A 23,989-nucleotide genomic window follows, 5' to 3' on the forward strand; every position below is an offset into this window, starting at 1 on the left:
GTTGGGAATTTAACCTTGAAGGTTAGAAAATCAATTTTCTATGGCAGTTCAAAGTGTGTGAGCATTTTATCTGACGCAGCGTGCATTGTTAAATAAAAAAACACAAAGTAAAAGTAATTTAATTCACGGTCTAAACGAATCCTCGAGTCTACGCATGATCTTGTGTGTGACCACTGAAGTTTTTCATTTATTTGCTATATACACAGGATGATATTTATTAACGTTGAAAAACCTCGTAAGCGACATAGATGTCACTGGGACAAGTAATGTAATACAACACACATGGAGCCGCAAATGTCGGAAAATACCCCAAAAGTGGATGAGAAATGTTGAACATGTGACGCCACCAGAATACATTCGTCGCCGCACATGCAGTGCTTGAGCCTATCAGTCTGTCGCGCCTGATCACCCCAACTCAAGTATTCACGTCGTTGTGGGTCGGGGCCTACGCGCGAGACTTCAGCTCTTGCAGCCCAGGGTTCGAGTCAAGCATCTAACAAGCAGTATTTTTTCATTGAGTAAGACAATTATGCGTTTAACTTGAGGTATTAATTTATTTAGCTATCTCGATATCTCTGCGGGTTTATAGCAAAGTATAGTACAACAAAAATCTACCGTACTGCGTCGCGAGTAAATGAGTATAAACTTCCGACTTGCATCATTGTCAGTAAATGACCAACGTTTTCTTCACATGTCTGTAAACAAAAGAAGAAAGGAGAAAATGAAAGGAATACAAAACAGGAACAGATTTTATTGGTTACAGTGAGGATTGTAATTTTGTAACTTCTACGTTTACAATAAATCACATCCACAAAGCTGTTCGAAATTGGCACCGTTTACTTGAATACAAGTATTGTATCGCTCAATCATCCCTTCACACGCGCTGGAAAATTCCCTACTTATTTTGGGTGTTACAGCCAACCGGTTACACATAAACGGTAGGTACATTGACCTGGGTTTCGACACCTACTAGGGGTGTTTTCACCAGAATGAAATGTTGCTAAATCGTAAAATTATGCTGCTAAAAGCAATAGAATTTGGAGCAGCTGTGCTCAAGCCAAAAGTAAAATAAAACATTCTAGCCTTTGCCACGTGTGTCTAGTTGGGAACATCATCAGACTGATTGGCCCAGTGTGACATCTTGGGCGTGCCATCACATATTCAACATTTGTCATCCACGTTTGGTGTATTTCCCGTCATTTGTGGCCCCATCTGTCTTATATTAAATTACTTCTCTCAGTGTCATCGACGTCGCTACGGCGTGTTCAAAATGGCTCTGAGCACTATGGGACAACATCTCTGGTCATCAGTCCCCTAGAACTTAGACCTACTTAAACCTACCTAACCTAAGGACATCACGCCCATCCCTGCCCGAGGCAGGATTCGAACCTGCGACCGCAGCGGTCACGCGGTTCCAGACTGAAGCGCGTAGAAACGCACGGCCACACCGGCCGGCCTACGGCGGGTTTTAAACGTTAATAGTTTCTATTAATTATATTTTATTTGTTCCTATCATTCGCCAAGATAATGGTAACAATTTTTATGATCTGTTGATGTTGATATTCAGAGTGTCTAACTTAACACTATTTCGTTGGTAGACATTTGATGTGAAATCACAGTAACTATAGTCCACATGTTTTGATCGTTTATACTTGTTTGCATATCGTAGTCTGTGAGCATCCTCGCACTATCTGGAAACGGGGGCAACTGAAAGAGACGTGAAGAGCAGAACCTTTCTCTTTTAATTTATTCTATTCGATGTAGATGTTTGGGGTAGGAGCATGACCTGTTAACATGTGCAACATATTTCAAGTAAGGTCAGTGTCACGCATACTGAGCATTTTGCTAATGCTTGTGAATGTACTGTATACTCGCCTTGTGGTGTCTGCAGTGTTTGCCTAAACAATGAAAATAAAACTTATAGTAGAACCCAGAACTGATCACGAACCGCGGATACAATGTACATCGTGTCAACTTCTCTGTAGAATAACATAGCTTTAAATGAAAAGCACAGTATTGTGTACGTTCTACGGGATTAATTTGTTTAGTTTACCTGTTGTAGACTTTCAAGGTCATCATCAGACTTCAGCCGAGTATCGTCGTCAAGTAAATTATAATATTTGTAAACAACCTTAGGAAAGATGTTTATCATCTAGACTAAGGCACGAACACACAGTAACTGTCTTCTTTAACGGTGCAGTGGTGTGTGGTTCAAAACTTAAAATGATAAACAGCGAAGGGAACAAACCAGGAATACGTTAACACTAAAACGAGTGACTGTATAATAATTTAAATTAAATCAATAATCACAATAAAATTAAAATACTCTGATTGTTAATTTAATTTAAATTACTACAAGGGCACTGTTTTTACGAATTCAGTGCTGGTGTTTTCCTGGTTTGTTCCAGTTATATTTATTTACTGTTCAAGTTTTTACCTTTTTGACTGCACACTACTGCACTGTCAAAGATGACGTATACCGTGTTTTCGTGCCTCAGTCTACGTGAGTAACAACTTTCCAAACGTTATTTACAAATACTGTAATTTATTTGACGGACGACACCCAGCTAAGGACTGATGATGGCCTTGAAAGCAGAAAAAACAGTTAACTAAATAAATTAATGCTGCAAAACATACACAATATTGTCTTTTCCATTTATAACAATCTTTTACGCTGGCTAGCAGTTCTCTACCTCACTTTTGGAAAGTACATGGGGCGTTCAATAAGTAATGCAACATATTTTTCTCTCAAAGCAAATTGGTTTTATTCAGGATTCCAAAAATCCATATTGTTCCCCAATCTCTTGGCTACAATAATCTATTTTCGAACATAAGTTCCGTTCAGTGCCGCAGCTTTACGCGACCTTACTGGGAGGGCATGAATGTCGGCATAGTATCACTCCACTGGTAGACGTCGGAGACAACATCTTGCTGCACCAGTAGTCTCCACATCATCCACTTACTGCTTCCCGCGGAGTGCATTTTTCATTGGGCCAAACAGATGGAAGTCGGGATGTACGAGATCCATGATGTAGGGTAGATGAGGAAGAACAGTCCAACGAAGCGTTTTTGCTTCTCTCGGGCGCGTAGACTCGTGTGAGCCCTTGCGTTGTCATGGGGAAGGAGAAGGTCGCCTGCATTTTTGTGGCGACGAACACGACTTCATGATGGTAGCGCAGTACACCTGAGAGTTTCTCGTTGCAGCGTGAGGGAGGGAGAAAAAACAGCGTAGTCCCTTCAGAGTCCTTGAATACATCGCCATGACTTTACCGGCTGAGGGTGCAGATTTGAACGTTTTCTTTGGACGAGCGGTAGTGTGGCGCCGCTCCGTGGATTGCCTTTTTGTTTCTGGTTCGAAGGGATGAACCAGTCTTTCATCGCAAGTGGCAATGAATGAAATGGCTCTAAGCACTATGGGACTTAACATCTGAGGTCATCGGTCCCCCAGACTTAGAATTACTTAAACCTAACCAACCTAAGGAAAATACTAACACGAATTCTTTACAGACGAATGGAAAAACTGGTAGAAGCCGACCTCGGGGAAGATCAGTTTGGATTCCGTAGAAATATTGGAACACGTGAGGCAATACTGACCCTACGACTTATCTTAGAAGGAACATTAAGGAAAGGCAAACCTACGTTTCTAGCATTTGTAGACTTAGAGAAAGCTTTTGACAATGTTGACTGGAATACTCTCTTTCAAATTCTGAAGGTGACAGGGGTAATATACAGGGAGCGAAAGGCTATTTACAATTTGTACAGAAACCAGATGGCAGTTTTAAGAGTCGAGGGACATGAAAGGGAAAAAAGTGGTTATGAAGGTAGTGAGACAGGGTTGTAGCCTCTCCACGATGTTATTCAAAATGTATATTGAGCAAGCAGTGAAGGAAACAAAAGAAAAATTCGGAGTAGGTATTAAAATCCATGGAGAAGAAATAAAAACTTTGAGGTTCGCCGATGACATTGTAATTCTGTCAGAGACAACAAAGGACTTGGAAGAGCAGTTGAACAGAATGGACAGTGTCTTGAAAGGAGGATATAAGGTGAAGATCAACAAAAGCAAAACGAGGATAATGCAATGTAGTCGAATTAGGTCGGGTGATGCTGAGGGAATTAGATTAGGAAATGAGACACTTAAAATAGTAAAGGAGTTTTGCTATTTGAGGAGCAAAATAACTGATGATGGTCGAAGTAGAGAAGATATAAAATGTGGACTGGCAATGGCAAGGAAAGCGTTCTGAAGAAGAGAAATTTGTTAACATCGAGTATAGATTTAAGTGTCAGGAAGTCGTTTCTGAAAGTATTTGTATGGAGTGTAGCCATGTATGGAAGTGAAACATGGACGATAAATAGATTAGACAGGAAGAGAATAGAAGCTTTTGAAATGTGGTGCTACAGAAGAATGTTGAAGATTAGATGGGTAGATCACATAACTAATGAGGAGGTATTGAATAGAATTGGGGAGAAGAGGAGTTTGTGGCACAACTTGACAAGAAGAAGGGATCGGTTGGTAGGACATGTTCTGAGGCATCAAGGGATCACCAGTTTAGTATTGGAGGGCAGTGTGGAGGGTAAAAATCGTAGAGGGAGACCAAGAGATGAATACACTAAGCAGATTCAGAAGGATGTGGGTTGCAGTAAGTACTGGGAGATGAAGAAGCTTGCACAGGATAGGGTAGCATGGAGAGCTGCATCAAACCAGTCTCAGGACTGAAGACCACAGCAGCAACAACAACAACCGAAGGAAATCACACACATCCACGCTCGAACCTTCGACGATAGCAGCAGCGCGGTTCCGGACTGAAGTGCCTAGAACCACTCGGCCACAGCGGCTGGCGCCAGTGGCAATGTCTGACAAAAGATTGTCACGATCAGCCTCGTAACGCGCAAGCAATTCTGCACAGATGCCTCATAGTTGCTCTTTCTGTTCTTCTGTTAGGCGGCGAGGAACCCAGCGGCCACACAACTCTGAATACCGCAACTGGTAGACGAGTGTATCAGCACTACCAACAAAGTCGTCCAGTTCAGCTACGACGTGTTTGGCTGTGATTCGTCGTTCACCTCTGTCTCTTTATCTTTAGCTTGCGACGTCGGCATGTATACCTGAACTATCGTTGTCGGTGTTTGTTTGCTGTCGATTCTGATGAGAACTGTCTTATCGCCGAATTGTTCACAGTAACACATTCTCTGCCCTACCTTCCTATTCATAACGAATCCTACTCCCGTTATACCGTTTCCTGCTGCTGTTGATATTACCCTGTACTCATCTGACCAGAAATCCTTGCCTTCTTTCCACTTCACGTCACTGACCCCTACTAAATCTAGATTGAGCCACTCTATTTCCCTATTCAGATTTTCTAGTTTCCCTAGCACAGTCAAGCTTCTGCCATTTCACTCCCCGACTAGTAGAGCGTTATCCTTTCGTTGATTTCCAGTCTTTTTCTCATGGTCACCTCCCCCTTGTCAGGCCCCTCTTGGGCGTGGGGGACTACTCCAGAATCTTTTGCCAATGGAGAGATCATCATGACAATTTTCAATTACATGCCACATGTCCTGTGGAGACACGTTACGAGTCTTTAATACCGTAGTTACCATTGCCTTCTGCATCCTCATGTCGTTGACCGTTGCTGATTCTTCCACCTTTAGGGGCAGTTTCCCATCCCTAGGGAAAGAGTGTTCCCTGAACCTGTCTCCGCTCCTCCGCCCTCTTTGGCAAGGCCACACAATTTAACGAAATCCCACGCACACAGACATTACGTACACCTGAATTCGAACCATCACAGACAACAAAAGCGATGTCTCATAAAAACATTAGCGTATAGAGCGAGAAGCATCTGCGAACCACAGCTCTCTTGACGCGGAACTAAAACATCTGACCAATCCATTACTCAAGATTGGTTATTCGTCGACTGAGGTAAAAAGAGCGTTAAGACCGCCGAGCAAAAGTCTGTGAAATCGAAAGTTTTCCTGCCTTTCATTAAGATCGTCAATGACCGCGTAGGAAAGGTGCTGAAAAAACGGAACATTGCTGTAATCTACAGACCTACCTGGAAGATATAAGATCATCTAAAATTGGCCAAGGATGCTCGCAAAGCGTTGGAAAAAATAGAAATTTATAGGTTTCCGTGTAGTTTTGGGAAAGGTGTACATGGGCACTACAAAAAGAGACGGTCAAATAACGACTAGAAGAGCACAAGGGCAGTTGCAGAACGGGAGAGATTGACAGTTGTTCCGGAACATATATTGTAGTCAGGAGACGATCACACTCATTTTGATAGGACTCAAGACGTGGCAGCCACAAGTGAGTATTATGAAAGGCTGTAAAAGAGGCCACAGAGACTGTTAAACACCCCAGGAATTTCAGTAGAAGGGAAGGGGGAGTGAAATTGAATATCATTTGGATTCCGGCGCTGAAGAAGGTGTGTACCTGTCTTCCACCGTGAGGTCTTAGCAACAGTGGACGGCAGCAACCGACAACGCCCAATTGCCATCGGGAGCACCCTTTAACGGAATTTTGCTGCAGTCAGTAGTGAGCCAGGATGTGAACTGGACACTCGAAACAGCTACTATCCCCCTTGAAAATGGTGTCCATAGGTGGGGACGAAACGTGAAATTCATTTCCCCAGAATACACTACTGGCCATTAATATTGCTACACCACGAAGATGACGTGCTACAGACGCCAAATTTAACCAACAGGAAGAAGATGCTGTGATATGCAATGGATTAGCTTTTCAGAGCATTCACACAAGGTTGGCGCCGGTGGCGACACCTAAAACGTGCTGACATGAGGAAAGTTTCCAACCGATTTCTCATACACCAACAGCAGTTGACCGGCGTTGCCTGGTGAAACGTTGTTGTGATGCCCTGTGTAAGGAGGACAAATGCGTACCATCACGTTTCCGACTTTGATAAAGGTCGGATTGTAACCTATCGCGATTGCGGTTTATCGTATCGCGACATTGTTGCTCGCGTTGGTCGAGCTCCAGTGACTGTTAGCAGAATATGGAATCGGTGGGTTCAGGAGGGTAATATGGAACGCTGTGCGGGATCCCAACGGCCTCGTATCACTAGCAGTCGAGATGACAGACATCTTATCCGCATGGCTGAAACGGACCGTGCAGCCACGTCTCGATTCCTGAGTCAGCAGATGGGGACGTTTGCAAGACAACAACCATCTGCACGAACAGCTCTACGACGTTTGCAGCAGCATGGACTATCAGCACGTAGACAATGGCTGCGGTTACCCTTGACGCTACATCACAGACAGGAGCGCCTGCGATGGTGTACTCAACGACGAACCTGGATGCACGAATGACAAAACATCATTTTTTCGGATGAATCAAGGTTCTGTTTACAGCATCATGATGGACGCATCCGTGTTTGCCGACATCGCGGTGAATTCACATTGGAAGCGTGTATTCGTCATCGCCATTCTGGCGTATCACCGGCTTGATGGTATGGGGTGCCATTGGTTACACGTCTCGGTCACCTCTTGATCACATTGACGGTACTTTGAACAGTGGACGTTACATTTCAAATGTGTTACGACCCGTGGCTCTACCCTTCATTCGATCCCTGTGAAACCTTACATTTCAGCACGAGAATGCACGACCACATGTTGCAGGTCCTGTACGGGCCTTTCTGGACACAGAAAATGTTCGATTGCTGCCCTGGCCAGCACATTCTCCATATCTCTCACTGATTGAAAACGTTTGGTCAATGGTGGCCGAGCAACTGCCAGTCACTACTCTTGATGAACTGTGGTATCGTGTTGAAGCTGCAACGGCAGCTGTACCTGTACACACCATCCAAGCTCTGTTTGACTCAATGCCCAGGCGTATCAAGGCCGTTATTACGGCCAGAGGTGGTTGTTCTGGGCACTGATTTCTCAGGATCTATGTACCCAAATTGCATGAAAAATGTAATCACATGTCAGTTCTAGTATAATAAATTTGTCCAATGAATACCCGTTTATCATCTGCATTTCTCCTTGGTGTAGCAATTTTAGTGGTCAGTATTGTATTTTATTTACTGTGAGTTGTCAGTTTTCTGGACTCAAACTAAGAAATGAAAAGATACGCTGCTTGACTGTCGCGTTCCTAAAAGTTGCAGGGAAGTTAGTGACATGGAGCTCCAAGTATACTTAGCCGAAAACGACAGGTTCGGCAACTCAGGCGACACCAGCCCTCACTGGGAGCCGTTTTTCATTTCCGGGTCCACGACTGTTGCTGGGTGAAGCAATAGAGCCCTCATTTGCGAGCGGTGGGGGAAGGGGCGGCGGGCTATGGGTAGAGGGCGCTGTTGTTTGATAATGCGTCGCCCGGAGCCTGCAGATGACGCATGCGGTGCGACGCGGCCCCGTCCTGCGCATCAGCGAGTGATGTACTGCGAGACTGGCAGGCGCTCACTCCACGAACAGCGTTCTATCTCGTCGCGTCGCGCAGCGGATAACTAAACGTCAAGCCGGCCAATTTCCCGCCTGTTGATACGGCGATTCTCGCTCTCCTGTTACGCCACTCATTGACTGACAGCGCACGCAGACCTGTCGAGCTTTCATTCGCAGTCAAACTCCCGCGTCCTAAATTACAATACGACGGGCGTTCAATAAGTAATACAACAAATTTTTTTCTCGGCTAATTTCGGTTGAAAAAATGCGGAACACGCGCCGTACGTAGCCTTCAAAATGTCGCTTGCAGCGATGGTGCGTTCCAAGCAGAGAGCTGTCATTTTCTTTTGGCGGAAAACCAGTGCATCGCACACATTCATAAGCACCTGCAGAATATCTGCGGAGCCGTGGCAGTGAACAAAAGGATAACGCTCTACTAGTCGGGGAGTGAAATGGCAGAAGCTTGACTGTGCTAGGTAAACTAGAAAATCTGAATAGGGAAATAGAGTGGCTCAATCTAGATTTAGTATGGGTCAGTGACGTGAAGTGGAAAGAAGGCAAGGATTTCTGGTCAGATGAGTACAGGGTAATATCAACAGCAGCAGGAAACGGTATAACGGGAGTAGGATTCGTTATGAATAGGAAGGTAGGGCAGAGAATGTGTTACTGTGAACAATTCGGCGATAAGACAGTTCTCATCAGAATCGACAGCAAACAAACACCGACAACGATAGTTCAGGTATACATGCCGACGTCGCAAGCTAAAGATAAAGAGACAGAGAAAGTATACGAGGATACTGAAACAGTTCTACTGTACGTAGAGGGAGATGAAAATCTAATAGTCATGGGGGACTAGAATGCAGTTGTAGGGGAAGGAGTGGAAGAAAAGGTTACAGGAGAATATGGGTTTGGGCAAGGAATGTGAGACGTGAAAGACTAATTGAGTTCTGTAATAATTTTCATCTAGTAATGGCGAATATTCTGTTCAAGAATCACAAGAGGAGGAGGTATATTTGGAAAAGGCCGGGTGACACGGGAAGGTCTCAGATAACATTATGGTCAAACAGAGATCTCGAAATCAGATACTGGATTGTAAGGCGCACCCAGGAGCAGATATAGACTCAGATCACAAGATAGTAGTGATGAAGAGTAGGCTGAAGTGTAAGACATTAGTCAGGAAGAATCAATACGCAAAGAAGTGGGATACGGTAGTACTAAGGAATGACGAGATACGCTTGAAGTTCTCAAAGGCTATAGATACAACAATAAGGAAAAGCTCAGTAGGCAGTAAAGTTGAAGAGAAATGGAGATCTCTAAATAGGGCCATCAGAGATGTTGGAAAGAAAAACGTAGGTACAAAAAGGTAATTGCGAAGACATCATGAGGGACACAGGAAATACTAAGTTGATCGATGAAAGGAGAAAGCACAAAAATGTCCCGCGAAACTCAGGAATACAAGTCACTGAGGAATGAAATAAATAGGAAGTGCAGGGAAGCTAAGACGAAATGGCTGCATGAGAAATGTGGAAAAACGAAAAAGAAATGACGGTCAGGAGGACAGACTCAGCATACAGGAAACCCAAAACAACCTTCGGTGTAATTAAAAGCAAGGGTGCTAACAATAAGACTGCAACGGAAATTCCACTATTAAATGCAAAGGAGAGAGCGGATAGGTGGGAAGAATACACTGAAAGCCTCTGTGAAGGCGATGATTTGTCTGATGTGATAGAAGAAGAAACAGGAGTCGATGGAAGAAGTAGGGATTCCAGTATTAGCATCAGAATTTAAAAGAGCTTTGGAGGATTTAAGATCAAATAAGGCAGAAGGGATAGATAACATTCCATCGGAATTTCTAAAGTCAGTGGGGGAAGTGGCAACAAAACGACTATTCCCGTTGGGGTGTAGAATGTATGAGTCTGGCGACATACCATCTGACTTTCGGAAAAATATCATCCACATAATTCTGAAGACTGCGTGAGCTGACAAGTGCGAGAGTTATAACACAGTGAGATTAACTTCTCATGCTGACAAGAATAACATACGGAGGAATGGAAAAGAAAACTGAGGATGTATTAGATGACGATCAGTTTGGCCTCAGAAAAGGTAAAGGCGCCACAGAGGCAATTCCAAAGTTGCGGTTAATAATGGAGGCAAGACTAAATAAAAATCAAGACACGTTCATAGGATTTGTCGACCTCGAAAAAGCGTTCGGCAATGTAAAATGGTGCAAGATGTCAGAAATTCTTAGAAAAATATGGGTAAGCTATAGAGAGAGAGACGGGTAATATAAAATATGTAAAAGAGCCAAGAGGGAATAATAAGAGTGAACGACCAAGAACGCAGTGCTCAGATTAAAAATGGTGTAAGACAAGGTTGTAGTCTTCCGCCCCTACTATCAATCTGTACATCGAAGAAGCAATGATGGAAATAAACGAACGGTTCAGAAGTGGAATTATAATTCAAAGCGAAAGGATATCAATGATACGATTCGCTGATGACATTGCTATTCTGAGTGAAAGTGAAGAAGAATTACATGATCTGCTGAATGGAATGAACAATCTAATGAATATGGAATATGGATTGAGAGTAAATCGAAGAAAGACGAAAGTAATGAGAAGTAGCAGAAATGAGAATAACGAGAAACTTAACATCAGGATTGATGGTCACGAAGTAGATGAAGTTAAGGAATTCTCCTACCTAGGCAGTAAAATAACCAATTATGGAAGGAGCAAAGAGGGCATCACAAGCAGACAAGGAATGGCAAAAAGGGTATTCCTGGTCAAGAGAAGTCTACTAATATCAAACATAGGTCTTAATTTGGGGAAGAAATTTCTGAGAATGTATGTCGAGTACAGCATAGTATGGTAGTTAAACATGGACTGTGGGAAAACCGGAACAAAAGAAAATCGAAGCATTTGAGATGTGGTGCTGCTAACGGATGTTGAAAATTAGGTAGACTGATAAGGTAAGGAATGAGGAAGTTCTGCGCAGAATCGGAGAGGAAAGGATAAGGAGAAGGAACAGAATGATAGGACATCTGTTAAGACGTGAGGTAATGACTTCCATGGGACTAGAGGGAGCTGTAGAGGACAAAAACTGTTGAGGAAGACAGAGAATGTAATACGTCCAGCAAATAATTGAGGACGTAGGGTCCAAGTGCTACTCTGAGGTAAAGAGGTTGGCACAGAAAAGGAATTCGTGGAGGGTTGCATCAAACGAGTCAGTAGACAGATGATCGCCCCCCCCCCCCCCTCCCAAAAAAAAAAAGTTATCGCCTTCTTCCTTGAACACTAGCATATCAAGAAAATTTAATCTTTCGCCTGCCTGTTCGTCCATAGTGAACTGAATCTTCGGATTCATCCCGTTGAGACGCTTGTGAAAAAGACGTAGTTCCTCTCTGTCATGCCTCCACAAAAAACATAGAGGAACCAATTATTCAGTTTTCTGCTGGCAGTAGCGAACCAGGATGTGAATCAGACAAGCTATGATTCTCCCTGAAAATGTCCTTTGCAGATGAGGTATAACCGTTGGGTTTAAATATGAAATCCATCCGACCACGGCGTTATAGCCAAGAATATGTTATGAACTGTGAGTTTTCCGGCCTTGAAAGTTTACGTTTAACAACTAACAACTGGTGATAAGCACTTAAGCAGTGACAGTAACCAAGAGAAACAAGAGGTTTTTGTAGACACTGAGTTAGATGCGTACACTGTCTCAGTAAAGGATTAGTTTTGTTCCTGTTGCCTTTGAAAGATATTGTAAGATCCAGAATGAGATTTTCACTCTGCAGCGGAGTGTGCGCTGACATGAAACTGCTTGGTGCTTGGGTAGCTCAGTTGGTAGAGCACTTGCCCGCGAAAGGCAAAGGTCCCGAGTTCGAGTCTCGGTCCGGCACACAGTTTAGATCTGCCGGGAAGTTTCATATCAGCGCACACTCCGCAGCAGAGTGAAAATCTCATTCTGGAAACATCCCTCAGGCTGTGGCTAAGCCATGTCTCTGCAATATCCTTTCTTTCAGAAGTGCTAGTTCTGCAAGGTTTGCAGGAGAGCTTCTGTAAAGTTTGGAAGGTAGGAGACGAGGTACTGGCAGTAGTAAAGCTGTGAGGACGGGTCGTGAGTCATGCTTGGGAAACTCAGTTGGTAGAGCTCTTGCCCGCGAAAGGCAAAGGTCCCGAGTTCGAGTCTCGGTCTGGCACACAGTTTTGATCTGCCAGGAAGTTTCATATTGTAAGATGCAGTTTCTCTGCACATGCGAAACACGAAGGTCATTGTGAGGGCACTGATATCTGTAGGGCCAAGGTACAATAGGCAACTCAGAAGAATGCCTACGGGTTGTGAGTTTGGAAGTGAAGAAACAGTTCTTCACGTCACTCCGTTCTGCTCCAAAGCTGCTCGCGGTCTACGTTACTGACTGTGCGAAAAACACTGCCTTACTACGAGATAGCATTGTCAGCCTTTTTTGTTTCGTTGATAGCTGTTCTTTCATTTTCTTTTTGCGAATGTCAGCAGTGCCATGGGGAAGGCTACTACTGAAACGTGTATGCAGACATTGCATCCCCACTGTAATGAAAAACAGATAAGCAAACCACACCATTAATTATGTTTTAACAGAATAAAACGAAACTGTATCGTGACGTAATAAAGAATTTCACTAGTTGTATACAAAGTACCAGGGTTAATAAGTTATCTGTAGAGCTCCTACAGACACCACGTACACCACGCAAATGAGGTATCTGACTGAAATTATTCTGGAAGAAACCGGTAAGGCGATCTGATATACACTATGTGATCAAAAGTATGCGGACACCGCCCCCCCCTTCCAAAAATACGTTTCTCATATTAGGTGCATTGTGCTGCCATCTACTGCCAGGAACTCCATATCAGCGAGCTCAGTTGTCATTAGACATCGTGAGAGAACACAATGGCGTGTTCTGCGGAACTCACGGACTTTGAACGCAGTCAAGTGATTGGCTGTCACTTGTGTCATATGTCTGTACGCGAGATTTCCACACTCCTAAAGGTCCAATGTATCCGATGTAATTGTGAAGTGGAACCGTGAAGCGACACGTACAGCACAAAAGCGTATAGGCCAGCCTCGTCTGTTGACTGATAGAGACCGTCGACAGTTGAAAAGGGTCGTAACGTGTAATAGGCAGACATCCATCCAGGCAATCACACAGGAATTCCAAACTGCATCAGGATCCACTGCAAGTACTTTGACAGTTAGGCGGGAGGTAAGAAAACTTGGATATCGTGGTCGAGCGGCTGCTCGTAAGCCACACATCACGCCCATAAATGCCAGATGACGCCTCACTTGGTGTAAGGAGCGTAAACATTGGACTATTGAACAGTGCAAAAACGTTGCGTGGAGTGACGAATCGTAGCGATCCTATGCTAGGGCGTGGGTATGGTGACTGCCCGGTGAACGTCATCTGCCAGCGTGTATAGTGACAATAGTAAAATTCGAAGCCGGTTGTGTTAGGGTGTGTGTTTTTCATGGAGGGGGCTTGCACCTCTTGTTGGTTTGCGTGGCACTATCACAGCACAGGCCTACATTGATATTTTAAGCACCTTCTTGCTTCCCCACTGTTGAAGAGCAATTCGGGGATGGCATTGCATCTTTCAGCAGGATGGAGCACCTGATCATAATGCACGGCCTGTGGCGGAGTGGTTACACGACAATAACTTCCCTGTAATGGACTGGCCTGCACAGAGTCCAGACCTGAATCCTATGGAACACCTTTGGGATGTTTTGGAACGCTGACTTCGTGCCAGGCCTCACCGCTCGACATCGATACATTTCCTGAGTGCAGCACTCCGTGAAGAATAGGTTGCCATTCCCAAAGAAACCTCCAGCACCTGATTGACGCCGGCCGAAGTGGCCGTGCGGTTAAAGGCGCTGCAGTCTGGAACCGCAAGACCGCTACGGTCGCAGGTTCGAATCCTGCCTCGGGCATGGATGTTTGTGATGTCCTTAGGTTAGTTAGGTTTAACTAGTTCTAAGTTCTAGGGGACTAATGACCTCAGCAGTTGAGTCCCATAGTGCTCAGAGCCATTTGAACCATTTTTGAACCTGATTGAACGTATGCCTGTGAAGTGGAAGCTGTCATCAAGGCTAAGGGTGGGCGAACATCATATTGAATTCCAGCATTACCCATGGACGGCGCCACGAACGTACAAGCAGTTTTCAGTTAGGTGTTCGGATACTTTTTATCACATAGTGTATTTATGTCTTTTGAATCTCATTAAGTCACTCACAGTAACAACAACTATAGACATAATGTTTGCGGAACTGTAGGGATTGCTGTAGATTAACTCAAAAAAGTGTACATCGATTTCATTTACTGTTGAGTACGTTTTGAGATGATGATGACGATGACTCATCAGCGCCCTTACCTGAATTGTGGTGTCATTAGAATCTCACAGGCAATACTTTGAGAAGAAGTCCAGACACCACATAAAATCTTAAAACGCCGACCACTCTCACCTGTGTCAGTTAAAATAGAAGACAGATCCTACGGCAGACCAAAATCTGCCCTCACATCGTTACAGACAACTCTCTCACTTGAAATATGTCTAAGAGACAGCTGTGTTCTACTTATGTGACATACTGGTGACTCTTCGCTGCATAAGAGAAATCCATGCGTCAGTGGGCAATGACCCATTCTAAGCCTTGTAATGGCTGTTACTTGAGCTCGCCGTGGTCGGAGGAGGTCGCACTGGATGTTTCACTGAGTGCAGCTCATTATACCTCAGTACCAGACACTGGGCATCCCACAAACACGCGGTCTTCTGGATCACGTAGGTGGATACAGTCTGCAGGTGGACTGAACACTGAGTAGAAGGTGTGTTACACCTATATCGATTAGAAGTAGGTTTATACTACGTAACTGTGTATCTGTAATTATGAAGTGTTTGTTCTTAGTTAGTTCAGGTCATTGATTTGTGACAGGAAATTTAAAGTTTGTAATGTATATATAGAAAAAGCTAAATTATGTTTAATATAATGAAATTTTATAATATATGTATGTTTATAAAGAAAACATTGTATATTGGAAGCTAGTTCGTGCTTAGTACACCTGTAATGTATAACATAAAAGATGTTAGGAAGTTTCTCCGCAACGCGACTGTTTTGGCGCGATGTAAAAGGTGGTTTTGGCGGTCCAACTGGGCGACTCCTTGGTGGGAACGGTAAGCAGTCAGTGGCTAGCCGTTGCAAGGTACTCATCGACGCTGCCAAGGGAGGCATTTGGAAGCCGTTTTGCAAGGAATTTTGCCTCGGATGTGGATTTGGCTGTTGTTGCGTGGTACTCTCGGCAACAAGGAATGGCAACACGTAAAAAATCCGTCTCCAAGAAGAAACTGTAAAGAGCATTCACACATCAAGAGCCGTGAGTACAGTTGGTCGCCACGTCGCTTGCCACCACTACTTCGCCACTGCTCCACCAACTACAGTGCATGCAGATATGTATTAGAGCATGGACCAGTAAATTTGCGTGAGTGTTTTCAATATTAATCCAAATGCTATAAACCTGTATTTAGAACCATAACTGTTATCCTAATCATGAACCTAAGCAAGATCCCCTCCTAAGTGTTCATAAAACCGAGTATCCTGTTTCAAACAAACTAGTGATTTATTTCTGTGTATTAAACGTGCAAACATTCAGTGCCAGACTGTGTAAATGTTACTAAAATACCTGCTTCATAGGTGATGAAAAAGGCACACAAGTTAAACTTATTTGAAACATAATTTAGCCTTGATCATTATCATGAACAATTTTTTTAAAGTTAATCGAGTTCAGTGTTGAATAATTTACTTTGATAATTAAAAGCGACTATTCCAAGTGAGGCTAGGAATCAAATTTAGTGAACTGAATTTTCTACTGAAATAATCATAGAGTTTGACTAGTGATACAGTATCAGTTTATGGGTCCCCACCATATTCTTCTCATATTAGAATAATAATTGAAATATTATTGCTACTAAAGAAATCTGAAACATTTCTCTTAATGTGAGTACAAGCAGTGTAATTGTAGTACTATTTAAATTTATTTGTGGTATTAAATGTCAGTTAAGTCAGAAACCTTTTTATGTCCAACTTTTTGTTCGGTGCTTCCTGCAGTATCATCTCAACACTGAGTCACGTAATGATCGTGATCGTAACTGTTATTATTAAGCGTTGGATAAAATTTTGCTTTCTGTGATTAGTGGTTTGTGCATTAATGGTAACTGCTGCTACCCACAACTTACATGGCCATGTATTCGTATGTATCTAGTGTGCCATTCAAAGGGAGAATTAATGAAAGTCACTACAACAAATAATATTAAATTTTCTGAAACATAGTATTTCAAATTAGTGTGCCTGATTGGGCTGGCTGCCCGGTATTATTTCATTCGTATGAAGTTTTCTACTTTCATGAAACCTAAAAGCATAAGCCTATTTAGTTTTCTGTTAAATTGCAATATATTCAAAATTACAGTCCGATACCTTCATCCAGTAGACACACACACTGTCAAAATTATAAATCCTCTCAGAGGATAACATTGGTTTGTGTAATAGCAAACGAGTGTTATATGTGGAAGGGAGTAAGCCTTCTTGGCGGTAGCCCCATCAGCGTATTCGGTTCCCCGGATCCCTATGTACCCTGGGACTCAGCAGATAATTATTTCCTTGTTCTGCCTCTTCCAGAGAAGAGCATCTTGCGCTCCTTGCACATCCGATCTGCTGGACGCATCTGACCAATAGCAGGTTGTGTACTTTGGGAATAGGAGCACATAAGGAATTTCTTGCCCCGTTGACGTCTCCTGTGCCCTTAGAATAGCAAACAATTCTGCATAATAAACTGAAAACTACTGTGGCTCGCCATGTCGGGGAGCACTAATAAAATTCGGGTTGATTAAATATCCCGTTACATTTAACTTCAAAAGTAAAGCCTGCGGCACTATTCTTTCGTTATGCAGAGAATTCCAGAAGTAACCTGGGCCTCTTTGGTATTGCCTCGTGATGACTGGGTGTTGTGTGATGTCCTTAGGTTAGTTAGGTTTAAGTAGTTCTAAGTTCTAGGGGACTGATGACCATAGATGTTAAGTCCCATAGTGCTCAGAGCCATTTGAACCTCTTTGGTATCCGTTCTACACCCCTGGCCTTGGCCCTTAATGCCCTCTACTTGCAGTAACTCAAAAGCCCGCCTTCGCACGAATCCATAATGACTTCGTTACCCGCGGACGATTGTGGAACAAACAAGAGCGCGGGATTGATTAATACCAACAAATACATTTTACTCTAAGATAATTTAAAATCTGTGGTGTCTGACAATTCCTCCAGTCGGCTGATCTTCAAAGTCATTGGCCGTACTTGTCTTATACGTTTTAGCCATGGCCTAAGCAGTATCTCCCGTCGATGTTAAGTCATACGCGTACTTTCGTACAGATGCTATTGAAGGTCGTGAGTTGTGCCTGGAAATCATTTTAATAGCTTCCGTATTTTGCTTGCAGGTCTTGACCTACTGATGGAGCTAAGGCACCAATGCCCTCTGCTTGCCCTCGCGAATGATTTACCTTGCATTTGCCCTCGACGTTCGAAAGGTTAGTGAACGCTTTCGGTCAGTGGACCATCATCAGACAAGACTGAGGCAGCAGCAACGTAGGTATCGAGGTAATACCATACAGTATGTGCCAAGTGCTGAGAAGACCTCTCTTGATGGCCTACAGACCTAAAGCGCTCGCAAAAGCGAATAAACGTGACTGAGGCTGTTTTTACAGTCAACAATTACAATGCACGCATTTCAGTTCTGCTAAGAGTAAAAGGTCTTTTTCTAAGGTTCTATTAGACGTCTGGACATTCAAAAGCAATTTCCACCATGTAGCGGAAAACACAGGTCATCATCAGAAAATTTCATGTCCCTGAAACTAACCTAGAGGAATTAGGGAAAGACATACACATCATCTCGAGTCTTCTGCCTGTTATCCTAAACTCACCACTACACTGAACGGTACAGGCGCACAGGTACAGGCAGGAAATGACGTTTTCCAATGTACTAGAGAGAGTGTATCGGATTACCTGTACACGTGACGAGTAGTGATAATCCATGTATTTCACACTGATCCATTTCACCATCTGTGTTTCATGCAAATTTCATGTACTACACTAAGTGATCAAAAGTATCTGGGCATCTATTAGTGGGCATTAATATGGGCCGTGTTGAACTCTGCTGGGCAGACGTTCAGTGAGGAGTCTGAATGTCTGTGGTGGAATGGCAGCCCGTCCTCCATCAAGAGCCATCTTCGGCGCATGGATCCGGGGTGAAGTTCACGTTCTAGTCCATCCTGACGATTTTACATTGGTTTCATATCGGGACTATGGGCGGCCAGTCCATTTTAGGAATGTTACTGTCGAAAAATGGTTGCCTCATAGTGAAAGGTTCCCTCTACTACTTCAGTATAACACTAACTTGAAAGCTATGTCAATTCTGATTGGCCCAATGATAGACATTGAAACTTACAGTAAAATCATTGAATAAAATTTCTTTTTCAACAAATAATAAAATGAAATAATAAAAGATTTGTCAACTCTTATAAAAAACATGTTCCGACTCAAATTTGAATTTTATATAAGAAATGGTTTATTCATTAAACATTTCAGATAATTATAAGAACAAAAAAATTCACTTCTTTAAACAAATCTTAACGCATCTGATCTTTACACAGCATGAAATCTGCATCAGATTCCACGATGTACAAAAAAAGGGCAGCTCGTTTTGTATTATCACGTAATAGGGGAGAGAGTGTGGCAGATATGATACGCGAATTGGGATGGAAGTCATTAAAGCAAACACGTTTTTCGTCGCGGCGAGATCTATTTACGAAGTTTCAGTCACCAACTTTCTCTTCCGAATGCGAAAATATTTTGTTGAGCCCAACCTACATAGGTGGGAATGATCATCAAAATAAAATAAGAGAAATCAGAGCTCGAACAGAAAGGTTTAGGTGTTCGTTTTTCCCGCGCGCTGTTCGAGAGTGGAATGGTAGAGAGATAGTATGATTGTGGTTCGATGAACCCTCTGCCAAGCACTTAAATGTGAATTGCAGAGTAGTCAAGTAGATGTAGATGTAAATTAAACGCATCTGACTTCCTTATTAACAATGTAAAATTTAACGCTTCTGACTTTGTATTTAAATTTATCGTTAACGCATCTGACTTGTTTACTAAAACTATGGTCTCCTACAGAATGGTATTTCTTATTACCACAAATGCCGGCCTTTGGATCTGAAGAAAAGGATATTCCACAAATGAATCCAATAATCAACAAAAGCACACAATTACTCCATCAACATATGCACAGGAGAAACGTAAGGATCGAGCCGTTAGCAATTCCGATATTCACCATTCAGCAACTATCTCTACTCAAAATTATCCCACTGAAAACCAAAATTATCATATATAAATTCCGCGCCTATTTGGTCATTCACTTTAATAGCCACTATTGTACTGCTGCCTACCCAGACACAACTTCATCCACTGAAATATGAAAACCCTTCCGAAATTACACACACAAAATACACACGCTCAAGTTGAACTACTTACTTTGTTGCAGCGATAGTTCATGGCTACGCTATCAGTTTACTAATCTCTTTTTTCCCCACTTTGCAATATTAATTACTCAGAAAATATCCCCACGTGACTCTACATGCCAATAAACATGAATAAACAAGCATTATCTTCACTTGGTTTGCTAAAATTCGACACACGCTTTCACACGAGATACCACGTGTCCTTAACAAAGGATCCACGTTATTAAATCTTTCAAGATTGCAGGTATGTAAGAAAATTGAAAAATTATAACAGTACTTAATTCCATACGCATATTTCATGTAATAGCACACTTCCTACTTCCATGCTATAGGTCCCTAGCACTCGTGCCTCCACTAGTTATAAGAGTATTGATCAGCCCCACGTGGTGAGTGCCAGGTGTAAAACTAATTAAATTGCCACGCGCACTTAAATATTTCATTTTTCCTAATGAACTTGCTTGGTCAACAAATTAAGATTACATTATTCACCACGAAATTGTTATAAAAGCCCAAAATTGCGAATTACTATCACAAAGCTAAGCAACATTTCTACATCACCTACTATTGCACATTACCTACCTAAATAAATTTCGTTCCCTCCAGAATATTAATGTTGCTTTACGTCTAGCTGCAATAAGAGGGTTGTACACCAAATGTGAAGCCATTCATCATAAATACAGCACATTTCCCACACTCAAATCGAGCATGGCTCGACCCATCTCTAAAAAGCGTCCTCTCTCGTCCAAGTCTTCAACAGCAGTCTTCGCTGCCTATGGACTAGTTGTTCCCTATCATACACCCACAATCGCTAAATGTCGTTCAGTCTTTATTCTCTCCCCAAACATTCTACCTGCCATTCTTTTCATACGTTCATTTCTTTCTCCCACCTGCTGTGGACTCAATAGGATAAGGGAATATAGGAAACAGTGGGAATTCCTAACTTATCCAATCAATAAAAACAGTTCGATTCCTCTGGTCATTCTTTTATAACTTGGTGTTGTTTTGCAGACACCAACAGCAAGTATGTGCTAAGTAAATTAAATATTATTACGATCAAACTCGTGTTCTCAGAAGATCACGACGATCAGTTGCATTAAATATTGTTACATTATTAGAAAAATAAATGAGAGTAGTCATTGCCTTCGGCAATGGCCGCCTCTCAATAGAAGCTTGTTTATGACAGGCATCATTGTCATGGCGACAGTCGTCGTCTCCTAACTGTTGCTCTTCTGTACGCAGTGCTGCAAAATGTGTCCGTATTCTTTCTCATTTAGCGTTTTATTAAGCTCAATAAGAGGACAACACCCTAAAAACAAAAAACATCCTCTACATCTACATCTACATCTATACTCCGCGAGCCACCTTACGGTGTGTGGCGGAGGATACTTATTGTACCACTATCTGATCCCCCCTTCCCTGTTCCATTCACGAATTGTGCGTGGGAAGAACGACTGCTTGTAAGTCTCCGTATTTGCTCTAATTTCTTGGATCTTTTCGTTGTGATCATTACGCGAGATATATGTGGGCGGTAGTAATATGTTGCCCATCTCTTCCCGGAATGTGCTCTCTCGTAATTTCGATAATAAACCTCTCCGTAATGCGTAACGCCTTTCTTGAAGTGTCCGCCACTGGAGCTTGTTCAGCATCTCCGTAACGCTCTCGCGCTGACTAAATGTCCCCATGACGAATCGCGCTGCTTTTCGCTGGATCATGTCTATCTCTTCTATTAATCCAACCTGGTAAGGGTCCCATACTGATGAGCAATACTCAAGAATCGGACGAACAAGCGTTTTGTAAGCTACTTCTTTCGTCGATGAGTCACATTTTCTTAGAATTCTTCCTATGAATCTCAACCTGGCGCCTGCTTTTCCCACTATTTGTTTTATGTGATCATTCCACTTCAGATCGCTCCGGATAGTAACTCCTAAGTATTTTACGGTCGTTACCGCTTCCAATGATTTACAACCTATGGCATAATCGTACTGGAATGGATTTCTGCCCCTCATACCGTAACACAACCTCCTCTGTACATCACTATTTGGGGGGAGGGGGAGGGGGCGCACCACAGAAGATGAGATTGGTAACCTTCTGCAGGCATTCACCGAACCTAGAAATTTCCATTGAAGAAAAGTGTAGCGCTGTTCGTCACTCGAAATCGCACGTTTCCAGTCATCCAGTGACCCGTGGTGTCACTCGTCACATCTCCTCAATCGTCGCTTAGCACTGGCTACTGATGTGTGGCTTATCAGGAGCTGCTCGACCATTTCACGTCATTAGTTTTATCTCTGCATACACGTTATTGCGCTAGCTGGGCCGCCGAAAGCATTTTGGAACTCACGAATACTCCATGATGCTGATTTCATGCGATTCCTTACGATAACTCTTCGCAATGATCGACGTTCTTGCCCCTACAGGATATGTTTGCTTGGTCCTTTTACTTTGCTATTCCAAGCATAATATTTTCGATACATATTCACAGCGATAACGTAATACACTCAGCTTTTAGTACAACACATGACGGACTTCCCACTAAAAGTGAACAAACCAAAATTCCCAAAGATAGAGCATATAACAGAGACAATTTTAATACAAACGAAAGTCACTTTTCGACTATCTTTTCCGAAATTAGTTTGTGAGATTTTACCTAACAGTCTTAATGTCAATGGATTTAAATATAATTGTATTAGATAACAATTTTTAAAAAGAAATGTAATGTTTGAAAGTAAGTAAGATATTTGGAAAATGACAAAATTAATATTATTCGTATTAGATTTTTTAAAATTCACATTCCATATATAAATCCACATAATCGATTTATTTATGTTATTCGAACGATATAAAATATTTGTAAAGATGAAGTTGCCAATTACACCTTATTGGATTGGATGGTAAATGTATGTGATGTATCGAGATGTTCTTTAAATAATGATAGTGGGTTATTGGAGAGTTCCAGCGCTAGTTCAAATTCTTAATGTAAAAAATGAAACGTTTTTGTAGTCAGAAATTACGTTTTTTAACTAAATTAACAAGATTTCATCGTAAAAAAAATCCTTGGAGCCAATCAAATGTTTCCGAACCTTTGAATTACGGTACCTTACAAGGGGACCCTCCATACTGTAAATCACGGACTTTGATGCGTTTCAAACATGTTGTAGAGGCACTTACCCTGAGTGCCTGGCTATCCGGTTTTTTAGCGACGGGCCTTGGTTTTTGAGAAATTCGATTTTGAAGTTCTTAGCGCGCTTTGTATACCCGTAACATTAGATATGTTTCGAGCAAGTCAGCGTAGGGTAGCGGTAAAGGTTCACCGGTATCGCGGTGGTGGTGCTATGTTCGAATCCTGCTCGTGTACTTTTTTTCCAAAATCGACAGAATTTTTCAATTTTATTTCAAAGAAATAAGGAAGGAAGACAATAGAGAGATCGCTTCTAGGGAAGATTCGATAAAATTACATTCGCTAATCCTACGTCAATTCAGCGCACCTAATTTTGAAAGCATGATTAGATACGCATGGTTCGCATCGAAATTAGCGGATGAAAGAGAAATCTTTTTGAATGCTAAAGAATTGTGTTTCCCGGTATCGCTCATGAAGAAACCGTGCGCCTGCAAGACGGTTGCTTTCATAAAATGCGCGTGGTGCTGCGGAAATTCCTGCTTCGGTTGTTTCTATGATAAGTAATACCCACAATATTGTTCTGGCACATCAAGCAATGTGGACGATGAAAAATAAGATTTTGTAATATTGTATCAAAGAAAAATTAATAACTGAATATCTCTTTATAATTTCGCTCACCTTACACAGTTTGTTGATATTATCTGAAGTAAAATTGAAAGATTCGGTCGATTGTGAAAAGTATACGAGCAGGATTCGAACACTGTACCAATAGCGCGGTAGCCGTGAAGCTTTACCGCTGCATTACGGTGACTTTCTCGAAACAGACGTAATGTTACGGGTATACAAAGCGCGCAATGAACCAAAATCGATAACCTCAAAAAGCAAGGCCCGTCACTATAAAACCCAGATAGCCGG

Source organism: Schistocerca serialis, chromosome 8 (assembly GCF_023864345.2).
Source record: "Schistocerca serialis cubense isolate TAMUIC-IGC-003099 chromosome 8, iqSchSeri2.2, whole genome shotgun sequence".
Lineage (NCBI taxonomy): Eukaryota > Metazoa > Arthropoda > Insecta > Orthoptera > Acrididae > Schistocerca > Schistocerca serialis.